Here is an 8,215-nt window from a genome sequence, read left to right as displayed (position 1 = left end):
TTCAAAATGTCTGTTAGTTTCTTTTTTAGTTTCTGTTTAGTTTCTGTCCATTGGTGACAGTGGGTTGTTGAAGTCTCCCACTATTACTCTATTATTGTGTGGGGTTTGAGTTTAGCAATGTTTCTTTCTTGAATTTCTTGTCCTTGCATTTGGGTCATAGATGCTCAGAATTGAGGTGTCATTTTGGTGGACTTTTCCCTTAGTGTATATGAAGTTTCCTTCCCAGTCTTTTTGATAACATTTTGTAGAAAGTCTCTTTTATTAGATATTAGACCCAGTTTTGTTCTTGGGTCCATATGCTTGGAAAATCTTCTTCCAGCACTTTATTCAAAGTAGTGTCTTTATTTTTTGCTCAGAAACATATTTTTATAAGATATTTTCTTTATTTACATTTCAAATGTTATCCCCTTTCTTAGTTTCCTCTATGAAAATCCCCTATCCCTCCCCTCCCTCTGCTCCCCAACCCATCCATTCCCATTCCTGGTTCTGGCCTATACTGGGGCATAGAGCCTTCACAGGACAAAGGGCTGCTCCTCCCATTGATGTGCAACTAGGCCATCCTCTGCTACATATATAGCTAGAGCCACAAGTTCCACTATGTGTTTTTTTTGATTGGTGGTATCGTTCCAAGGAGCTCTGGGGGTACTGCTTAGTTCATATTTGTGGTCCTTCTATGAGACTTAGGTCCCCTTCATCTCCCTGGGTATTTCTCTGGCTCCTTCATTGGGGATCTTGTGCTCTGTCCAATGGATGACTGTGAGCATCCACTTCTGTATTTGCCAGGCACTGGCAAAGCCTTGCATGAGGGAGGCTCCTTGCAGGAGTTAGGCTTCTGTCAGCAGGCTCTTGTTGGCATCTGCCTAATGTCTGGACTTGGTCATTTTTTATGGGGTGAGTCACCAAGTGGGGCAGTTTCTGGATGGTCATTTCTTCAGGCTCTGCTCTGAACTTTGTCTCTGTAATTCTATCCATGGGTATTTTGTTCCCCATTTTAAGAAGGAACGAAGTATCCACACTTTGTTCTTCCTTCTTCTTGAGTTTCATGTGTTTTGCAAATTGTATCTTGGGTATTCTAAGATTCTGGCCTAATATCCACTTATAAGTGAGTGCATATCATGTGTGTTCTTTTCTGATTGGGTTACCTCACTCAGGATGATATCCTTCAGATCCATCCATTTGTCTAAGAATTTCATAAATTTATTGATTTTAATAGCTGAGTAGTACTCCATTGTGTAAATGTAACAAATTTTCTGTATCCATTCCTTTTTTGAGGGACATCTGAGTTCTTTCCAGCTTATGGAAACAAAGTGGAGCATGTGAATTTATTACATGGTAGAGCATATTCTTGGTATATGCCCAGGAGTGGTTTTGCTGGATCATCCAGTAGAAATATGTCCAACTTTCTGAGGAACTGCCAAACTTATTTCTAGGGTGGTTATACCAGTTTGCAGTCCCAGCAACAATGGAGGAGTGTTTCTCTTTCTCCACATCCTCACCATCATCTGCTGTCACCTGAGTTCTTGATCTAGCCATTCTGACTGGTGTGAGGTAGAATCTCAGGGTTGTTTTGATATGCATTTCCCTGATGATTAAGGGTGATGAACATTTTTTCTAGGTGCTTCTCAGCCATTCAGTATTCTTCCGTTGAGANTTCTTTGTTTAGNTCTGTACCCCATTTTTAGTAGGGTTGTTTGATTTTCTGGAGTCCAGCTTCTTGAGTTCTTTATATATGTTGGATATTAGCCCCCTATGGGACTTAGGATTGGTAAAGATCTTTTCCCAATCTGTTGTTTGCCCTTTGGTCTTATTGACAGTGTCCTGTGCCTTACAGAATCTTTGCAATTTTATGAGGTCCCATTTCTTGATTCTCATTCTTACAGCATAAGCCACTAGTGTTCTCTTCAGGAATTTTTCCCCTGCGTCCATATATTTGAGGTTCTTCCCCACTTTTTCCTCTATAAGTTTGTGAGCCTCTGGTATAATGTGGAGTTCTTTAATCACCTTAGACTTGAACTTTTTACAAGCAGATAAGAATGGATCAATTCCAATTAGTCTGCATGATAATCACCAGTTGAGACAGCACCATTTGTTAAGATGCTTTCTTCTTTCCACTGGATGGTTTTAGCTCCTTTGTCAAAGATCAAGTGACCATAGGTGTGAGGGTTCATTTCTGGGGCTTCAAATCTGTTCCATTAATGTACGTATCTGTCATTGTACCAGTACAATGCAGTTTTTATCACAATTGCCCTGAGGTACAGCTTGAGGTCAGGAATGGTGATTCCACCAAAGGTTCTTTTGTTTTTAAGAACAGTTTTTGCTATCCTACATTTTTTTTTTTTTTTTTAGTCCAGATGAATTTGCAAATTTCCCTTTCTACCTCTGTGAAGAATTGAGTTGCGATTTTGATGGGGATTGAATTGAATCTGCAGATTTCTTTCAGCAAGATAGCCATTTTTACTATATTAATCCTTCCAATCCATGAGCATGGACGAACTTTCCATCTTCTGAGATCTTTTTTGATATCTTTTTTAGAGACTTGAAGTTCTTATTATACAGATCTTTCACTTCTTAGAGTCAACTAAGTGAAGGGGTGTTGGACTTTGTTGAATGCTTTCTCAGCATCTAATGAGATGATCATGTAGTTTTTGTTTTTGAGTTTGTTTATATAGTAGATTATGTTGATGGATTTCCTTATATTGAACCTTCATTGCATCCCTGGGATGAAGCCTACTTTATCATGATGGTTGATCTTTTTGATTTGTTCCTGGATTTGGTTTCTGAGAATTGTATTGAGTATTTTTGCATAGATATTCATAAGGGAAATTGGTCAGAAGTTCTCTTTCATTTTTGGGTCTTTGTGTGGTTTAGGTATCAGAATAATTGTGGCTTCATAGAATAAATTGGGTAGAGTACCTTCTGTTTCTATTTTATGGAAAAGTTTGAGGAGTATTGAAATTAGTTCTTCTTTGAAGGTCTGATAGAACTCTCCACTAAACCCATCTGGTCCTGGGCTTTTTTTGGGAGACTATTGATGACTTTTTCTATCTTTAGGGGATATGGGACTGTTATTCTGATGCTGATTTAACTTTGGTACCTGCTACCTGTCTAGAAAATTGTCCCTTTCATCCAGGTTGAGTATAGGCTTTTGTAATAGGATCTGATGATATTTTGGATTTCCTCAGATTCTGCTGTTATATTTCCCTTTTAAATTCCTATTTTTGTTAATTAGGATGCTGTCCCTGTGCCCTCAAGTTAGTGTGGTTAAGGATTTATCTATCTTGTTGATTTTCTCAAAGAACTAGCTTCTGGTTTGGTTGATTCTTTGTATAGTTCTTTTTGTTTCCACTTGGTTGATTTCAGCCCTGAGATTGATTATTTCCTACCTTCTGCTCCTCTTTGGTGAATTTGTTTCCTTTTGTTCTAGAGCTTTTATGTGTGCTGTCAAGCTGCTAGTGTATGTTCACCCCAGTTTCTTTTTGGAGGTACTCAGAGATATGAATTTTCCTCTTAGGACTGCTTTCCTTGTGTCCCGTAAGTTTGTGTATGTTGTGATTTCATTTCCATAAAACTCCAAAAAGTCTTTAATTTCTTTATTTATTTCTTCCTTGATCAAGTTTTCATTGAGTAAATTTTTGTTCAGCGTCCTTGTGTATGTGGGCTTTCTATTATTTATGTTGTTATTGAATGTTAGCCTTAGTCTGTGATGATCTGATATGGTGCATGGGATTATTTCAATATTTTTCTATCTGTTGAGGCCTGGTTTTTTGTTTGTTTGTTTTTTGTGGGTTTTTTGTTTGTTTGTTTGTTTTGTTTTTTGTTTTCAAGGCAGGGCTTCTCTGTATAACCCTGGCTATCCTGGAACTCACTTTGTATACCAGGCTGGTCTTGAACTCAGAAATCCACCTGCCTCTGCCTTCTGAGTGCTGGGATTAAAGGCATGTGCCACTGATTATATGGTCAATTTTGAAGAATACATCATGAGGTGCTGAGAAGAATGTATATCCTTTTGTTTTAGGATAAAATGTTCTATAGATATCTGTTAAATCTATTTGTTTCTTAACTTCTGTTAGTTTCACTGTGTCCCTCTTTAGTTTCTCTTTCCAGGATCTGTCCATTCTTGAGAGTGAGGTGTTGAAGTCTCCCACTCTTATTGTGAGAGGTGTAATATGTGCTTTGCTTTTTAGCAAAGTTTCTTTAATGAATGTGGATGCCCTTGCATTTTGACCATAGATGTTCAGAATTGAGAGTTTGTCTTGGTAAATTTTACCTTTGATTATTAAGAACTGTCCCTCCTTATCTTTTTTGAGAACTTTAGGTTAAAAGTAGATTTTATTTGATATTAGAATGGCTTCTCCAGCTTGTTTCTTGGGACCACTTGCCTAGAAAATTGTTTTCCAGCCTTTTACTCTAAGGGAGTGTCTGTCTTTGTCGCTGAGCTCAGTTTCCTGTATGTAACAAAAAGCTGGGTCCTGTTTATGTAACCAGTCTGTTAATCTATGTCTTTTTATTGTGGAATTGATTCCATTGATATTAAGAGATATTAAGGAAAAGTAATTGTTGCTTCCAGTTATTTTGTTGTTATAGTTGGAATTCTGCTATCTTCTTTACTTTTATTGAAAGATTACTTTCTTGGGTTTTTTTTTTTTTTTGAGCTTGGTTCCTACTAAATATGAAGTGTTTTCTACTACATATATAGTACCATAATGTATGTTGACAAGCAGAAAAGAAAAATTGAATTGCAACATTAATTTAGAAAGTAAATTTAATCCATGAATAGCATATTAGAAGTATGATGCACAAGGGGTGAGATGTTCTTTTCTTTAATTGATGGTACAGATAAATATTGTGTACTGAATCTTAGAATTTGTACTTTTAAGAAGAAACTCCATTCTGAGTAATACTATAGAGAAAACTATTATATATCTATTGTGAAATAATCTATCTTTAATATTTTGTCTGAAGAATATTAATAAAACACTTGTAAAATTTATTAGGATAAATATGCTTCTGATAATGTGAGAGAATGTTCCTGGAAGGGGATGAGTATAAAGAGTTCAGTGTTAGCTTCCAGATAGACTTGCAGACTGGCACATATTTTAGAGGACCAGGCAAGGGGATGCAGTTGGTCCTGTTTTGTGAGTTTCTTTGGACCACCTGAGAAATGTGGAAAAAGACTGAGAAAGAAGACTGCTTCAGCATCTTGTGATGCCATCACTGTTAGTTCCAATACATATAATAATTCTTGAAATAGCAAGAAAAATGGGGATCCTTATCATTAGTTTGGTCTCCTATGGATTTGCAATTGGGAATAAAATTTACATATTCCTGACACAAAATTTGTATTGGATTTTGTTCATCTTTTAAATATGTTAATTTCATTTGACTACGGGATATTTTCAGTTGGTTATGAGCACATTTCTTTACAAATGTTATTGACATTTGCTCTATTGTGATAAATATCCTTGTTCATATACATGCTCATATTTAGTATGCAGAAGTTATTTTTTTTCCATTTAAAGGAGCAGAAGAACTCATACATGTGAATGGGAATCACCTACCTCTATATAGAAGACAAATGTCACTCTTTGTCACTTTTTGAGAATGAACAATTCTTTATACATAATGATGTTCCGGCCAGGTAAATAGAAATTATTCAGGCATATTGATCAAATATGATGGCCCTTTAGACATGTAATGACTTACACCACATCTCTCCCTTGTTATACACAGCAGCAATGTGTCACATGTTGTTACAGGAAACTTATCACTGTAATTCCTCACATGGTTCAAAGTCAGTCATACATGTAAACTTTTATAGCTATAACTCTAGAGTGCTACTGTAGCCATTGGGAAATGGCACATAACTCCTCCATCAGCAATTTCTGCAATGTGTTTCCATTCCTTGTGTGCTTCATCTAGGATCCAATTTATTATGTACTGAGCACCCTGACAGGTTGTGTCTTTGAGTCCTTCCATGTAAACAAAATTCCTAGTAATTTCTTCTATGAGTTTTAAACTTTCACTCTTACTTTGAAATTATCAGTTACATTTTAATTTATATTTGTTAATGATGGAAGATATATTGTAAAGATAAAAGCTAGGATGCCATCTCATTATGAGTGTCTAGATTTGCAAGGTCACTTATTGAAGATATAGTGCTTTCTGCATATTACCATCACTCATTTTGAAATCTTATTGACCTGAATTGATGCAATTATTTTCCTTTTATCTACCTTTCTCTGCCTCTTCCTCTTCTTCCTTTTCTTCTTGGAAATTTTCTAAAAAGGTTTTAAATCAATTAATTTATTTACACTCCATATTTTATTCACACCCCCCATCCACTATCCAACTGTTCCACATCCCATACCTCCACCCCCTGTCTCCATGTGGATGTCCCCACCCCTAAGCCCACCTGACCTCTAAACACCCTGGGGCTTCCAGTCTCTTGAGGGTCATTCATCCTCTGATGAGCACAGACCCAGCAGTCCTCTACTGCATGTGTGTTGGGAGCCTCATATGAGCTGGTGTATGCTGCCTGTTTGGTGATCTAGTGTTTGAGAGATCTCAGGGGTCCTGGTTAATTGAAACTGCTGGTCTTCCTACAGGGTCACCCTCTTCCTCAACTTCTTTCATATTTTCCCTAATTCAACCACAGTGGTCTGCAGCTTCTATTTATTGGTTGGGTGCAAATATCTGCATATGACTCTTTCAGCTGCCTGTTGGGTCTTTCAGGGGGCAGTCACGATAGGTTCTTTTTTGTGGGCGCTCCATATCCTCAGTAAAAGTGTCAGGCCTTGTGATCTCCCCTTAAGCTGGATCCCACTTTGGGCATGTTCCTGGACCTTCTTTTCCTCAGGCTCCTCTCCATTTCTATCCCTGCAACTCTTTCAGAAAGCAACAATTATGGGACAGAGTTTTAACTGTGGGATGACAACCCAATCCCTCACTTGATGACCTGTCTTCCTGCTGGAGGTGGGCTCTGTAAGTTCCCTCTCCATACTGTTGGGTGTTTCATCTAAGGACCCTCCTTTTGAATCCTGGAAGTCTCTCATCTCCCAGGTCTATGGTGCATTTTAGAGCCCTCTACCCCCAACCTCCTACCTCCCAAGGCTGCCTGTTTCCATTCTTTCTGCTGGCCCTCAGGGCTTCAGTCCTTTTCCCACACCTAAAACCAGATCAGGTTCCCCTCTCCACCCTCCTCCAACAACCCCCATCCACTTTCCCTCTCAGGTCCCTCCCTCCCCACTTGTGATTTCTTTCTTCTAGAATAGAGTTCTGCCAACACTTTAATTCATCCAGAAGATTCCTTTTTTTCTTATTCATTCTTGTTCTACCTGATAGTTCTGTAGGCACATAGAATAAAAATGAGTCATTTCAATAGTTGTCTACAATAACTTAAGGAGAGTAATACATTATAGCCTTTATCTTTTAGCAAGAAAACCGATTTGGGGACGACATTTTGGGCATCAATTGCTTACTATTGAGCATTGTAGAGTAAAGGCCATAGTTTATCTATATGTCAGGACAATACAGCTTCTTTTATAGGAGCTATCATGTAAGAATTTCTGGATCTTTTACAAGGAATGTTAATCCATGCATTCGTAAGTTATTATTGTAGACAACAGATGGCCTCTTGTACTAATTTCATCCTACTACAAGTAGCAATGCTTTCAGGATTTGATTTCACTTCAAGGAATAATATCAAATTTTGTTTTATTAATAAATTTTATGACACAGTAATATTTTGCAGTGCTACTTTTGTTTAAATTTTAGGTTATTATTTATTTCAGTTTTGCATAAGATATAATTTAAAACCTAAAAGAGAAAATAATTTTAACATATACATAGTGTAATATAATATATAATCACATATATTATACACACACACACACACACACACAATATGTCATGTGTTCTTAACCCAACTTTTATTCTCCTGGAAATATATCCAGGAACAAAATATTATAAACCTGATCATTTTGTTTTATAATCGACACAGACATGTAATTGGCTTGGCTTTAATGGATTAGTACCAACTGGCATTAGCAATTTTGTAATCTACACAGATGCCAGAAGATATGGGAGTCTGGGACAAAAGCAAAGGAAGAAGAGATGCCCAGAATTGAAACATAGCATGTCATACTATCTACAATCTTAAGTATGCAATTACTAGGATAAGAACTAGCACAAGGTATAATATAATTACCAGACAAAT

This window comes from Mus caroli, chromosome 1 (genome assembly GCF_900094665.2).
Source record: "Mus caroli chromosome 1, CAROLI_EIJ_v1.1, whole genome shotgun sequence".
NCBI classification, from domain to species: domain Eukaryota; kingdom Metazoa; phylum Chordata; class Mammalia; order Rodentia; family Muridae; genus Mus; species Mus caroli.
Note: the sequence above shows the minus strand (reverse complement) of the source record.